At 40.0% G+C, this 16,660-nt stretch overlaps 1 protein-coding gene across 5 annotated transcripts in view; it reads left to right on the top strand.

Moving 5' to 3' along the window:
- CAB39 (calcium binding protein 39) overlaps positions 1 to 16,660 on the top strand; it is a 48,005-nt gene that overhangs the window by 9,309 nt on the left and 22,036 nt on the right. Inside the window, exon 1 of one of the 5 annotated variants that reach the window (XM_083506568.1) lies at positions 11,629 to 11,737. The exons of 2 other annotated variants lie outside the window; for them this stretch is intronic. The gene's annotated coding sequence lies outside the window, so the exon portion shown is untranslated. Of the gene's footprint in view, positions 1 to 11,628; positions 11,795 to 15,674; positions 16,629 to 16,660 lie in introns of those variants that run through there. 2 more of the 5 variants (XM_083506570.1, XM_083506571.1) reach the window with 2 other exon arrangements.

Raw genomic sequence — 16,660 nt, 5'->3', positions numbered from 1 at the left:
CACTTTAAAAAAAAAAGTCTCAAGAAGCACTCTGCACATGTGCAGAACCTTCCATTCTGAACTGCAAAAAAATTTCTTAGCAAAACAGCATTCAATTTATCTTGCACCTGAACCTGGGAAAATTCATAATTTGAGCCTGGTAATTACATGGTTGATACCGTCTCTAGTCACAAGTGACTTTTTCTCTGTAGATTATTAGACTGTGGAACGGCAGCAGCACAACATAGCCAAGCCCAAGGGCCCTCCTTATCTCTGAGTGTCACAAACTTGGTCTTGCCTGTGCTACTTGTCCTGCAGGTTGGTCATCCATTCTTTGTGTCATATGATATACATCCACATTATTTTGCTGCTGTTAGAGCACTGTATCATACCATAATAAAGAATCTCTCTTGTGTGTCTTTGATGCTGTACAGGTGTTTTAAGAAACGAGGTAGATTATCTGTAGTGAAGAGAGAGACTGGGATGAGTGAAGAGATTCAGGCTGCAATCTGACCCCAATAATAAGTTCAATAGGACTTACTTTCTGGGCTGACAAGGATTGTCCTTTGAAATACAGTCATACCTCAGGTTACAGGCGTTTCAGGTTGCACGTTTTCAGGTTGCGCACTGTGCCGAACCCGGAAGTGCCGGAATGGGTTACTTCTGGGTTTCAATGCTCGTGAATGCGGAGAAGCGCTAAATTGCACTATGCGCAGAAGCGCCGAATTGCGACCCGAGCGTGCGCAGACACGGCGCTGGGGGTTTCAAATGTGCCTCCTGCGCAGATCACGTTTGCAACCTGAGCGTCCACTGTACATAAATCTTAACAGAAATGGAGAACCTTTGGACCCATCATCTCCAGCCATTGGCCATGCTACCTGGAGCTGATGGAAGCTGTAGTCTGGAGGGCCACATATTTTGCTTCAGAATGTAATATTTTTAACCCCCCCAGTGGATATTGTGTTTTGATCCATTTTTACATTTTGCACTAGTATTTCTGTATACAGTATAGTGCCACTGAAAGCCTATATGGCCAGTGTATTGGAATGCCAGTTTGCTCAGTCAGAATACTCATTTGGAAACTGCCCTGTAGTTGGTTACATGTCTGAGTGATCCTGAGTTGTACCATATCATTGTGTTATGAGCCATTTGAGCAACTTCTCTAATGTGTTAGTTGGCCTGGATATTGATAATATAGTAGTTCTGAATACTGAAAACTAATGACTATAGTTTTCAGCTTGGCAACAGACTTGGAGCTATTGTCCACCAATTGCTCTGCTCGCCTGTATCTATTCTTCTGCTGTTACGTTCAAGACAGACAGATGCCGCCGCCAACAACAACAACAACAACAACAACAATAACAATGTTTTTACCTACTCCCCTCCTGAGGGGCTGTTCAAGGTGCCTGTCAAGCATGGGGTGGCAGTGGAGCCACAGTGGGGATGTCAGCACTTCTGTAACACACATGGCAATGGCTTAATTTATGGTGTCAGTAATTGTGATATCAGTGTAGATACATCTGTAGCCTAGAGTCAATTGTTTGCCATAGGTAGTGAGAAAAATGCTGAATTATAAGGCAGTGTGACATAACTAAAGCAGTGATGTGTTGTTGGGATGGCAGTGTGTATTTCTTTGCTTTGAAATGAGCAGTGTTTGCAGTTTAGACATCTGGCTCCAGGATGTCTAAGGAAGCTGAGAAATTCTGCCTCATGTCCAAAACTTGAAAGATGCACTGTGTAACTCAACGACAGGGGGTACTTTTGAAGCAACCTGTCTAATTCTGGCACATAGACTTTTAAAAATAACAAATACTTGAAACAATGTGGAATTTGTGGCATCTTCTTTGGCACCAAAGACTCCCAAGTTGTCCTTTTGCTCCCTGAACGCAGAGAAAGATCAATTTGCATTTACCTATTTAGTTGGACTCTGACCTCAGCAGTTACAAGGAAACTTTTCTTCTTGCATCCCTCCCCAACCCTGACATGTAGCTCCATTAGATCTTCATGGCACATCCATAATCTGAAAGAAAACAAACCCCAAAACTAACTCATTTTTCTTGTTTGTTTTAAGTTCTGTTTCCTTTGCCGTTACACAATAACCACTTGGGAGAATTCAAATTATTATGAAACTACATCTTGTACTTCCTTTCCACAATATTTCTGATATCAGGCATGTCAGTGGGAAACTGCCTCTTCTCTGTAGTTAATAGGGTTGGAAGAATGTCTTAGGAACTTGCAAAGTATTTCAATTTCTAGATAACATTCCATTTTTTCTGCCCCAGGGGAGTTCAATTTCTAATTTTATTGAGGCAGTTTTACTAATATATTCTAAAAGGGATTTTGGGAATTGAAGACAGTAAGTGTTAGACCATTAATTCTACTATTTGGGGACTCTGTAATGCTTTTTCCTGTGAATGGGATAACTTGAGTAGTCATGTTATAGAAGAATCCCATTTCAAAGCTGGAATGATTTTTTTTAATGTGCACTTTCTACAATTGATTAATGTGAATGCTTAACCTTCATTGGCCAAGTGCATCTTTGCTTTTTCTTCCAAGTGAACAACTGTCAGGTGTTAATTTGTGTTGGCCAAGGCATCTGGTACCTTCATTATGCAGCTTCTGGTGAATGCTGAAGATGCACCTTTTTGCCCTGGCTTTTGACACTTAAAGTGTATGTTTTTAGGATCCTCTGTAATTATAAGTTGTTTTAAACTGTTTTTAATGTTGTGCTTTAATGTTTTACCTGCCCTTGGACCTTGGTGTAAACGGTGGGCAATAAATTAAATAATAGTAGTAGTAGTAGTAGTAGTAGTAATAGTAGTAGTCGTCGTCGTCTCTCACCCTAGGGTTGAGCCTCATCATGGTGGTTAGAAATTGAGAGGGGTTGGCACCCCTGCCCGCATTACTCCTCCAAGGGATGACTCCTTGGAGGTGGTGATGTGTCACCCATGGCAGGACTTACTTTTATGGGAAGATACCTGAAGAAGCTTCCTTAGACTGCCCACTGCCATGTCTCGTTCAGCAGTCAAACCAGCTTCATTTCAAACAGCCAGTTCCAGGCTACATTGGCCTTAAAGTGTTTCCCAGAAGGACGAATGTCCAAAAGGGCTCCCTCAGCGCACAGTTCTTTCTGCAGCCTCTGCACACCTCTTCCAGCTGTGTAATGGGTGCTGCTAACCCAAATTGCAAGTGTAGAATGGCAGAGATAAAATATGTATATTTATAAGAATGTGCCTCATGATGATTCATAAAAAGGCTGTAGAATTTTTCATTCAGAAATTACCACACACTGCGTAACACACCTTGAGTTCACCTGACTCGGTCTTCTAGATCCCCCTTGCTTCTGATCTTACTGAGTGAGACCTATGCTATGCAGCATTTGAAAGATCAGAGCTAGTTCCTTGATAGTGCTGGGAACCAAATTGGCACATGTAATTTCCGTAAGTTGAATGCTGTACTGCAAATGTCATTATCCCACAGATTACTTCCTTGTCTGCCAATATATTCTTGTGCTGCTTGTCTGTATCATATCAGTGGTGGGGTGGGTAGGGGGAGAGAAACTTAATTTACAAAAGCTTCCTGAGTTGCCTAGCGTTGATTCTTGCATGCCACAGACAAAGAAAGTGAATGGCTTTTACAGGCTGGAGCTGAATTTGTTGATTTGTCCTTACCTTGGGCATGTTGAAGCTTCTGAACAGGATGACAGCCCCGCATAGAATACACTCAGCTTCTAAGGTTACACATGTATGGGTGGTGGTGGGTAAACTGGCCACATCCCTTCTTATCAGATGAAACTGATAGAATAAGTTGTGACCGTAGCTGCCACTTGAGCATTAATTGGCTGTGCCAGGTCTAATCCCTCTCCCAGACTGTAAATCTGATATATCAAACAAAATGAAAGTAGTCTCTTACTGGTTCAGGATCCAAATTGTTGCTTGTTGTTTGCTAAGGACTCTGTAAAGTACAGTAGTCTCATTTACGTACATGTCTTATGCATACATTTTTTTCTAGATCAAAAAATAACCTTCCAAAGCTGGTATTCTGTGCTTGTACCTTATAATACTTTGCTTAGCACACCACCTGCTACTCCAAAAACAGCTGGAGATTTGGAAGATTTTGAAGGATAGGTGAGTTGAAAGCATAGAGGAGATTGCTTTACAGTGATACCTCGGTTTATGGTCTTACTCTGTTCCAGAAGTCCGTTCTTAAACCGAAACCGTTCAGGTGCGCTTTCCCTAATGAGGCCTCCCACTGCCAGTGCCCTTCCACCATTAGGTTTCTGTTCTTAGACCGAGGTAAAGTTTGTAGACTGAGGTAAGCCTCCGGTTTTGCGGAAGTTTGTAACCCGAATCGTTCCTAAATAGGGCAGTTCTTAAACTGAGTTACCACTGTATTTGTAAATATGGATTCCAAATGCCAAGGCTTCTGCAACAGTAGCAGTGGCAAAAACAAAGCGGCAACACGCTATACAATATTAGTAAATGGAGGTGTTATTTATTTTGTTAGAAAGAAGCCTTTTTTAAAGACACACGGGCACACATTTTGCTGCTGATGTTTGCTGGATGAGAATGCAAATATAAATTGTTATAGGCAGCATAAGTTTTTATCGCATCATGTCACTAGTTCTGCTTTTAAGATTAATTCTGCCATTTTACTATGTGTTTTTGTTGTTTTGATATAAATAAATCAAGATGCACAAGCTTAGGTGCATGTGGCAGGAGCGTGCTTTTCTCAGCTTCCACTTTATGCAGAAGTGTTACAGTCCCTTTTGCCCTTGGGGAAAGATAAAAAAGGACTCTATGCCTTAAGTTACAGTTCGCCTTGTGGCGCATTCCAGTTCTGTGATCTTGCAGTCCTATATTTCTGAGTTCCTTTGGACTAGTGTCTCATGCTTTCTGTTCCTGATGCTTGACTGTATCATCCAAAATAGAACTTTTGCATCACTCCCTGTTGTGAGATATACAGGTTTCCCAAGTGAGGACAGCTTACGTGTCATGTGGGAACAGAGGCGGGGCAGGAAGAGAGATGTAAAAAATTATTTTAGATGATAAGGGAAGTGGGGGGAACAAAAAGCATAAAAATAAGGCTGTGAAGTGATCCTAACAGTTCTAAGATTTGTTCTGTGCTTGAGTACCCATTCCCCCCTGAATTTCAGATTCTCCTTTTTTTATTGGCACCAATCTCCATTTTGCTCCTACCTAAGCAAGGTCAGTCTCTCAGATTAGTTAGAAATGTTGTGTAACTGGAAGAACTTGCAAGTTATCAGTGAATTGCACCTGCTTGCAATTCCATCACCAAAAAACAAAACCGAAAAGCATGTAAGATTTCGGTAAATGTTTCCTAGTCCATGTCCAGTGCAAAGGAATATTTGTGAATATTTCTGCTGGTTGGTCTTTTTAGCTGGTAAAATGAGTTCTGGACCTGGGCACGAGGTAGCAAGGTACCCAGAGGCCAATCTGAACTCTCCTTACAGTTAGAATGGGCTATATCTGTCATTGGGACTACTCTTCAACCAAAGAAAGGACCGGTATCTATCAGTTAACTTCTTTCAGTAGAAACAAACTCAGATTTGTCAATGGCCTGGTTAAATGATTAATGATTATTCCACAACTGGTTCTATCAGTAATGGTTTGGTTGCAATTTGTGCTAGAGCCTTCATGTCTGATTCCTTAGTTCTCAAGTAAAAAATAAACAAACATCATTTTTTTTTAATAGTCTGCCTCTCAAAGCTATTTTTTACTCTGTAGTGGTTGAAGTACTAAACACAACCTAATGAAATACACATGTATAATTAAGAAGTTTAACACCCCCATGTGCTCTAGATTAGAATGTGATCATCTAGTTCACTGCACTATGTATGCTTACCTAGGAGTAAGTCATATTGAACTTAATGGTGCTTAATTCTGAGTAGACTTGCACTGTGAATTAGTGTTTAAACCTGAGAAATTATTTTTACTTGCATTCAGAACCCGAGGAGAGATTGACATGGTATAGTTCCTTAGGGAAAGAATTCCAGAGAACCACCATCTTATGGACAGCCTCTTAATGTACCTCTGCAAGATCTGCATAGTTCAGACAAGTTTGAGGCATTAAAAGTTAACAATCCATATTTTTGATTTGTTCATAGTTTTCAACTTCACATTTTGAAGTAGGTCTACAGCTCTCAAGCTACCATCTAGTAATGTTTTTGAAGAGATTTTCTTGGTCATCCCAAGTCCAATATTATCAGTATATTATGTATTTCAATTTAGTTGTCCTTTAAGTATTAGTTATTGGATTACTTTAAAATATTATTTTCTACAGTTTCATTCAGTTTACATTTTGAGCCAATTAAGATATTGAGTTTGAAACTTGTGGTTGGCAGTCTGCTTTTAATTAGTTGTGTGAAGAATTTGATAAGATCATATGAATGTGTATACCATTTTGTGAAGATTGAAAAACATATGGGAGAAGTTGTGATAAGATATTGAGTCATAATAGTACAATAGACCTATTCAAACTTTGGGTCAGATTATGCATGTAATTTTTATACAGCTGATGACTTAACATATATGTCACAAAATGTTCTTATCATACTAAAATCCCATTGAAACTAAATGGTGCTTCCACCATTACGCCCATGATATTACAGTTGTGTCAAGTATTTGTTATATCCTTAGTTCATACATGTTTTTTTCTGTTCCGAAATGTCATATTCACTGGTCAAGTAAAAGTAGACTAGAAGCTGCTCTAACTACAAATGCTATAAAAGCCAAAGCAGATTCAATGCAAAAGATGGTAATTCACAAATGGCAGATTTTATTACATAAATAACTATGTCCTAAACAATATAATCTTTGATATATGGTTATCTTTCCACTGTTCAAATGGCCAATTTTGTTCTGTGCCCAGCACATAAATTTGATGCCATCAAATGAGGGTTAGGCTATCATTTGATGTAGAAAATTGTGGCTCTGTGACTTCTAGCAAGGTCAAAGTGATCTTGTCATAGTCTAGATTAGTTGGCTCAATGCAGCTATGGTTGTTAGTCACCAGTCTTTGCATTATTTGCATTCCTGCATGACAGGTGCCACATCAGTTCACACTTCCTGATGAGAATATCAGGTAGGTATGCTTTGTGACAACCACAGGCTATGGTACATGTGGGAAGTATACCCAGAGCTACCGAATTTGAGAGCAGAACCTCTTGGAAGCATCTGGTTTATGTGTTGGCAGGAGTAGCGTTAACTTGCATTTCCACTAGCTAGGTTGCAGAGTCACCACAGATTACAGCTGCACTTGAAGACGAACCCTGAATATGTGCTGTGCAGTTATCAGAAGTTGTGGTAGGATTCTCATGTCAAACATGGATATTTCTTGTTTACTGTTAGGAGGCAGCATGCTTCTGAACACCAGTTGTTGAAAATCACTGAGGGGAGAGTTCTTTTGCACACAGGTCCTGCTTGTAGGCTTTCCGTAGGCATTGCATCGACCACTGTGAGAACAGGATGCTAGACTAAATGGGCCACTAGGCCTGATCCAGCAGACTCTTCTTATGTTCAAACTTCACATATTGGAAGTCGCTTGTTAGGCAGTTTCTGAATTTATTCAAGCACTCTTCACTGTGTACTGCATAGAGTAGGGACAGGGAGCCTGTGGCCTTCCAGGTGTTTCTGTATTTCAGCTCCCTTCATCCCTGACCCTTGGCCATGCTGACTGGGACTGATGGGAGCTGAAGTCCAACACCATCTGGTGGTTCATAGGTTTCCACTTTCTTTGCACAGATGAAACATAAAGGACTCTTGCAGCTACTGTGACATCTTATATGGCATGCGATTAGTGAGTAAAGAAATTTTATCACATGGCTTTGAGTCTTCTATAATTCAGATGCCTTCTTAGCCTATTTGAACATACCTGATGTTGTATCACACTCTGTGAATAGGAACACTTTCTCCCTATTCCTATTTTTTGTGATTAAAAGCTACATATGGCAGTCTGGCATTTTGTTTCTTTCAGGCTTCAATAGGAAAGTTCCTTGTTTTGGACCTGCATGTGTTAACTGCATGCAAAACAATGCAAGTGGGTCTGTATCCTTGCCAACAATGGCCACATGATTACCATGACCAGCAATCTCAAAGGCACTGAATACCATCATTGTGTCAGCATCACCATCTGCCAGCTTAACATTTGAAGCTGGATGAGTAGCTGCTGTACTTGTTCAGTGGTGTTGTGCGTGCATTTTTCTTCAGCAGTGCCACTTTGTTTTAACTTTGATCACCACCGGTGATCAGTCATTACGTGTTGGCAACAGTGCGAGTGCTGCCAATCCACATTTCCTCACCTGGTCACTTACTGTAAATACATACAAAGGTCTACAAATTTTGTGTGGCTCCCAAGGGGAATGATGGGTCTCAGTTGTGAGTTTGGGGGATGCTTGAAGTGCCTGTGCAGCTCAGTGCAGCCGTGAGGCAAGTGCTGCTTTCTGCCCCCGTCCTAAGCTGATAGGTGGAAAACCAGCAAGTTCTCAGATTCATTATGAAGTTAGTATGAGGTCTTTGCTCTTTTCCAGGCTGGATAAGTGTGAGATGAAACTCGCCAGAAGTAAAACTCTTCATCAGTGGCAAGCCCATTTGTAGTCCCTTGAATATATACTATTGATTATTTGAAGGAATTGCATATCACAGCTGCAGTTTAACACTTTTGTGGCACGAAATATATAAAAACTATTGTCCAGTAGCACCTTAGAGACCAACTAAGTTTGTTCTTGGTATAAGCTTTTGTGTGCATGCACACTTCTTCAGATACACAGATTGGTTCATTTTGGCAACAAAGCTGATCAAACAATTTTGGCACCTGAACTTGCTTCTTGTAAAATCATACAGCAAGGGGAAAGCATCTTATTTGTCAGGATCTTGCAGATGACCAGATGGGAGTGTAATGGGGACTGGTACTCTCTTATTTATATAAGTCTGTTTCGAGAGACAGTAGAGAACGTCTCCAGGGTGAAGTCAAACCACTGTGTTAGTAGCACCAAAGTGACCTCCTTGGGGCACAAGCCATGGCAGTGTGTGTGGATGACAAGACCCCCCCACCCTGGTCACTGTGGTCCAAGGGAAAGCAGAGCAATCGTTTGGCACCAGATTGGCTGCAGGAGTTCCAGAAGGAGGTGCACAAGGCACCATCCAACTGTCTTAGGGACTCCACTTAGATTTGTGTTGGGTTTGCTCCTTAGCTTTTTCTTCTCCTGAAGATATCCTGCAAGGAAGCAGAGGTTTAGGATCAGAGTTTTTCTTCTCCTAGATGGACTACCTTTCCAGGTTGACGAGCCCCATCTGCCCCTCATTTCCCTCTACAGCATATGCTGTAACTGCATCCTTGACCATTGTACCCACTCTATCTTCACATTCAGGGGAAGTTCCTAACTCACCAAGGGTTTGAGACCCATCTGCAACCTTCACCTTGGTTTAGCCAGTATATGGGGTGTTAGGGGACACGTTGTGCTCCTTATGGGATAGTTTTTCACCTTTGGTCCCCACCCTGCACTGAGCTCTCACCTGTGGCTCCTAAAGGCTGTCAGCATGTGACGGAGTCCACAGTCCTGTGTACATACTATTACAAGAATAATGCTTTAGAAAATAGAAGCTCTCAAGTGGAAGTAATTGTTATGTTAAAGTTTCCTGTGAATTTAGTTGTTGGTAATTTATTTGTATGCCGTGTTTCCATTTTATAATAATTACTTGAATCTTCTTTTAACCATTTTACTGGGCTTGAAGAAAGGATTCTAGGTTTTGATTTAACTGTATTATTTTGTTTAGATGGAATGTAATGAGGAGTTGCTTCCCACAATGTCATCCTTAGAACTAAAAATAAAGCAGTTGGGGACAGATTATTTAAAATTTAGCCCGGCACTAAGAATTATTCACACTGTGTACTTACACTTCAGGTGTAAAAATGTTTAGAAATGAAAAATGTTAGAACTAGCAATGCTGAATGGGAGTTAGTTTTCTGTTTCATTGTTACCTAGAATATGGGTTGCAAAGTAGGGTTTATGCAGTCAAATGCCATAGTCTTGTGAATACAATCACCAACAATTCCTGAGATTAACAGTACTTTTTTTCCAGTATGCCATTGTCCATTGCATTAAAAAAAATACTCTGAGCTAATATTTCATTGGGAGCTAATTTAAATAATGTCGTATGGGAGTAAAAGGCATTACTTGCCATAACGGGTTTCAGTATAACTGAGTTGCTTTATCATGTACTGCAGTAAAGCCATGATCCTGCAAAGGCTTAAATCACATGTTTCACTGTGATCACACTAGCTCCTCTGACTTCAATTACTGGGTGAGTCATTCCTGAAAAAAGTACTGAATCCAACCAAGGCTGTTGCTGGCAATTCGTCTTGCGGTTTTTTTGTCTTGCGAAGCACGGCTATTAACGGCTTAGCGGCTATTAACGGCTTAGCGGCTTTAAGAAAAAGGAAGCAAACTCGCAAGAACTCGCAAGACGTTTCGTCTTGCGAAGCAAGCCCATAGGGAAATTCGTCTTGCGGAACGACTCAAAAAACGGAAAACTCTTTCGTCTTGCGCATTTTTTGTCTTGCGAGGCATTCGTCTTGTGAGGTACCACTGTATATTGCTGTCATGTTAGCATGTTTAAGCAGGGATGGAGAGCCTGTGGCCCTCCAGATATTGTTATGACTCCAGTATGCATCAGCCCCAGCCAGCACAGCTAATGGTAAGGGATGATGGGAGTTGTAGTTTGCACACTTGGAAGACCAAGGGCCACATCCCTATTTTTTAAAGGATAAAAGGGGCCCTCCTAGTGACAGAACTTTAAAAATCGTAACCAGCATTCAAAGACATGCACAAGTAGTTACGCATAGTCAAATGTTCTTTGGGTTTCTATTTCTCAGGTAGCAGTCCGCATGTAACATGACAGGCTGCCTTAAAATGGAGAGTTTGAAAAGCAATCTCGGACTGGGTTGGGGACATAAATCTATCACCTTCACACAATTAAGAAGCAGGATCACACCTGCCACCGTACCACATATTGAGGTAATGTTTGTACAGTGGTAACTCGGGTTAAGTACTTAATTCATTCCGTAGGTCCGTTCTTAACCTGAAACTGTTCTTAACCTGAAGACCACTTTAGCTAATGGGGCCTCCTGATGCTGCCGCGCCGCTGGAGCACGATTTCTGTTCTTATCCTGAAGCAAAGTTCTTAACCTGAAGCACTATTTCTGGGTTAGCGGAGTCTGTAACCTGAAGCGTACGTAACCTGAAGTGTATGTAACCCGAGGTACATAGAGGCTGCTCTGCATATGTAGGCTCACTCTGTGATGTGGCTCCTCTCTGACATTGTCACTTCCACACAGGGAAGGTATAATGCATGAAGGTGACTGTAGGGTCTCCTGTTCCAAGAGGACAAGTAGCAATTCCACTGTGGAAGTCCTTGGGTACAACTATAACAATTCTTTAAAATCCAGGATCTTATCAAGAAATTTCTGTGTGCTCTTTCATAGTTATCCACAAATATTTGAATGGCCTTTTTAGACAAAATATTTGGTAGTTAGGACACTGCATGTCTCACAATAAGGTAGGGGAGTGTTTGCTGATGTCACACTGAGTTGCCTGAGAAAAGTCAGCATGAGCTCAGGAATTATCCCCTTCCCCAACAGGATTACACTTAAAGGGCAGTTGCAGCAATGAGCCATGAATCTGTGAGCCCCTGCTCATTTGAGAACTTACCCGTTGGAGTTGATCAGTCATGAATTCAGGGTTTGGATAGTATTGTCCTTCAAAACGTTGAAATGTGAATAAGGGTGTCTGATTCAAGTACTGTATTGGCTTGAACATGAACTCTCTGTGGCTTTATGCAGATTTATGGCTTTATGTGACTTTATGACTATCTGCTAGCTTTACCCTTTTCTAACAAAACCAGGCAGGGGCAATGGAGGGATGGAAACTGTAGTTGAGAAGTTCTGCTTTTAAGTCCAAAATACTGTTTGGATCCGTGGCTGAAGCTTTTGGTGCTCAACATTTCAAGGTCTCTGGGCCAGGATTGTTGACATTTTTCAGTTGCTCTAACATACTGTCACTCTTTCCTAATTTAACATCTGGATGCAAGTAGGGAAAAGTACATTGTTTTCATGCTTGATGAAACCAGTTTTGAAACCCATTTAGGAGGGCACTCCCAACTTTCAGTGTTCTTATGCTCTGTTGTGAGCTAAGGCAAACCGTTTTGTGTGTTTAATTTTGGAAATCTTTGCAGACGAACACTTTTCCAACACTTGTCCCTTGCCACAGTGATCTACTAGGTGATGGTCCCAGGAGAAGTTTTAGTTTTGATATTTTACCCATGAGATTGCCATTAAGTTTGTAAAACTCAATACCACCTTACAGATGGGTATGTCATTTCATTTCTGTGCAACTGCCTTTGGGTACCTATAGCCTGCCACATTATAAACAACCATTGTAGGACAACCATGTCTGACATGGTTGATGAAAATGGGTCAGTAGATAAAAATATACCAGTGTGTAAAATTCCAGCAGCACAAGAGAAACAGCTGCATAAGCCCTGTGTCTGGCTAATCTATGTTAAGCATTAAAGTTAGCTGTTGAACATTTTTAGTTTTCAGTGTCTCAGCACTTGTTTACCTTCTCATTTGTCTCTGCTGACTGTGAAAAAGTTACTACTTAAATGGGGAATAAAAGATAGAGCCCCATTAGTGATAGGATAGCTTTGAGAGCCTGTGCAGTCAGTCATATTGACTCTATTTTAGCTATATCAGTGCTACCACCCCACCCCGACTGAATGTGCTAATTATTCGTCTGAGGATTGAATATCAGTTCTGTTCTTTTCTTTTTACTTTGGGTTTGCAGGTCAACCACAAGTTTATGTACAATAATCTTAAGATATTGGATAAATCACTATTTCAGAGGTTAAAAATAAATTTAAAATATTTTATTGATTGGTTTACAGGTCACCTTGTAATGGAGTTTTCAGAGTGCTTTGCAACAAGAAGATAGACAATAGACATAGTGTTCTTGCATTGGCAACCAATTTACTTTTTGTAATTTGATTTACGTCAACAATAGGGCCAATAAGATGTAATGATACAATATGTGTGTTGAACTAGTTTGTAATAAGAATGCCAAAATACAAACAGTGCTTTGGAAAGTCAATTTATTGTTTAAATGTAATGGAATTTTAAAATTTTAAATTGCCTATCTACACCAGATAATCTTAAAAAGGCATATCAAAGTTTTTAAAACAAACAAATCAGGTGGAGACCAGTGTTGTGATAAACATGGACCAAGGATTTGGTCACATGAACCAGTGACTTGGCTTTTTATGGGTTAGTAGAAAATATTTACCCATGTCAAATGTTTAATTGAGCTTTGTTATCCTTAGTGTATCAAGCATTGTGGAATCCCAAGGCTTCTGTCTGGTATGACTGTTTTTATAAGATGTGATTTTTATGTAACATTCTTTCTCTCAACCCGTTTCATTTTTATTCATGGAGTTGTTAGAAAAGACAGTGTAATACTGCAGGTAGGTTGGCATTTCACATAAGTACTACAGTGCTTTTAAATACTGGCTTGGATCCCTAGATCCAAGGGTTAACCTAGATCAGGGTTGCCCAAACTTTTTTCAAAGAGGGCCAGATTTGATGAGGTGAACATGTGTCAGGGCCAGCCAAAGTTATTGAGCTTTTTTTAGGATTGAAATTGCTGAGCTTTTTAATGGATTTTACCCCATAGTTAGTGACCAGATAGATGACAGATCACCTGGCATGATATAAATGTACTAAATGATGAATGATAAAGCCACTTCAAATACAAGGGGTTAATACTTTTTTATTTAAAAACCCCACAACTTCTCTTAGTTTTCAAGATGATCAGTCAGTGCTGACTTGCATTCCATATAATCACACCTCAAACATTGTTCTGTGCAAACAATTTACTACTTGTTAAATAAAAAATGCTAGAACATGGATCATGGATGAAGGACAGACCTGTTTTACAGTTGTTGTTTTTTGGGGAATTTAGTACATGGTTGAAGATTTGATGTTCATATAATATGATTTTAATCCTCTTTTAGTGGGTTCATGACCTGTATGCTAAATTGTTCCAGAAGTATGTACTTTTCCTGGATAAGAGCCTTGGTCTTATGTGAACAGGCCCTGGGGCAGAAGTAAGATAATGTGAAAGGGAATATTGACATAAGAAAAGAGACAGGAAGTGGTTGAAGGTTGGTTTACTAAACCAGGGATTAAGAGGATAAACAAGGGCCTTGTTCCAGGCAGTATTCCATTCCCCTGTGGTGCAGCTGAGGAATTTTCATCTTGATATGATTGGATGAAAAATTGAAGTTTCATTCTGTATAATTTTTTAACAAAAGGAATGGTAGGGAATGTTCCTTCCCTACATTTTTTAAATTGCAAGGTGATTTTGGATCAGGGAGGGCATCTGTCAGGCACCACCTTAGCAGGAGTTTACCCAAAGATAGTTACAATAGACTGCCACCATTAAGACTAAACGCCCTGACAAAAACTATGCTTTTTCAAAGCTCATAGGATGACTAACCTTAGCAGAACCCTGTGGACTATCATTAGAATATAAAGGGTAGCTTAACCATTTAGTTCAACACCTGTGGAAGATATTTGATGGAGACCGAAGCATTTTGATAGACTAGCACGTTCCTAAAAATGGTCGTGTTGCCTACACACACACACACACACACACACACACACACACTGTCCTTACAGTGTTTAGTCTTAAGGACCTGAGTGAACAGTTTCCTGTCTCTAATAAGACATCACTTGATGTGGGTTGCTTGTCATTATCTCTTCGTAGATCATGATTTGGCATTTTCTTTTTTTTCTTTATTTTTTTTCCCAAAAAAGAAAAAAAAAAGAAAATTATACATTTTATCCATACTACAACAAATCATATCCATTTTAGACTTCCTTCAACGTCACTGACAATCATTCGTAGTTATAGCTTTGGTACACATTCCATTCTTTCATATTGCCATTTTCCTCCCTTCCTTCATTATTCCTGATAAACAATACTTATTAATGATTTGGCATTTTCCACCTGCAGCAATGGTAGTAGCAATCTGCTAAATAGGTATTTCCCTCTATTCCCCCCCACACACTCTGTCATTCACAATTCCAGCTACAGAGAACTAAGCAGTCTTTTGAAGTTGAAATCTTTTCAGCTGCTTCATCAGATGAAAAACGTTTGCAAACATCCCAGTTTAGTGCATGTGGTTACCTAGCATGCATATCTGAGAAATTCATAATGGCAGCTGGCTTGGAATAGAAGTATTTCTCCAGCTCTAGAAAAATTGCATTTTAATTAAAACACTAAACCGCTTACTATTCTGAGAGAAGGAGGACAGGGACAGTCCTTCACCTTATTTTTATATATTTTCTTCCTGCTGCTATACTTATTTGTACTATAAACTAGTTTCTATAGGTGGCCTAAATTGCCTTAATGACAGAGGGTGGAAGCCAACATTGTGCAAGCAGACCGGCTCATGCATTGAGACACCTCCCTCTTCTCCCCTGCAGCCATCTGTATGCACCTAAAATGTGCTTTGCGGGGTCCATCAACCCTACAGAAATGTTCTTGTGGAATTGTGGGTGACAGAAAGAGAGGAAGGTGATCCCCTGTTGCACAAGTAGAAGTCTGTTCCACTTGTGCATGGACAGTTTTGGATACAACCAAAATTTTTACTGTGCATTGTAGGCAGATAAGTACTGTAGTACATGGGAATAGTGGATCTATACTTTTATTTTATTTTATTCTGCTATTCTGTTTGTAACAAACAGATTAATATAGCCCAGTTGATGGCTGAAGCATATTGATTATCTCAGTGTTCATAGAATTATAGAGTTGGAAATGACTGCTTAAAAACCTCAAAGGAAGGAGAGCCCACCACCTCCTGAGGGAGTCTGTTCCATTGTCTAAAAGCTCTTACTGTCAAAAGTTATTCCTGATATTTAGTCGGAATCTCCTTTATTGTAAATTGAATCCACTGGTTCAGGTTCCGCCTTCTGGAGCAGGAGAAAACAAACTTACTTCAGTTTCCATGTGACAGCCCTTAAGATTCTTAAAAATGTCTATCATATCTCCTCTCATACTCTTTTCCCGGCTAAACATTCTCAACTCCCTCAACTCTTAGATTCCATACCCTTTATCATTATGTAAATTATTTTGGTTTTTTACTCAGTTTTGTTGTGGTGGTGTGTGTGTGCACATTCATTTTAGTGATAAAATGTCAAAAGCGCCATCACTAACACCTTGAGCCATCAGGTGTAGAAATAATGAAATCATGCAGCTCTAAGTAGAGAATTAGCCATTCTAACATCTTCTCTAAGATTCTGAGCATAAATATATCCTTCAGGTTTTTCATGTATCAGACTGATAGGACTAGTGGTGATATTATTGTGAATTGCAACCCAAAACTTGAGGATTGTATCTAACATAAGTCATTCTTGGAGTAGGCCCTTTGAAATTAATGAACATGACTAACATGGTTCCAATAATTTCAAGGGGTGTTATCTTGATATGACTCACATTGGCTACAACCCTATGTTTATTTGTAGGCTATGGCCCAGATCCAAAGATAACATTGTTCCATGAGCCTACATCAAGAGTGACTTGCACTTGCTTTTCTTGAACAGAAGC

This window comes from Podarcis liolepis (assembly GCF_965112155.1).
Source record: "Podarcis liolepis genome assembly, chromosome: 5".
NCBI lineage: Eukaryota > Metazoa > Chordata > Lepidosauria > Squamata > Lacertidae > Podarcis > Podarcis liolepis.
This window is presented reverse-complemented; position numbering and strand designations above follow the sequence as displayed.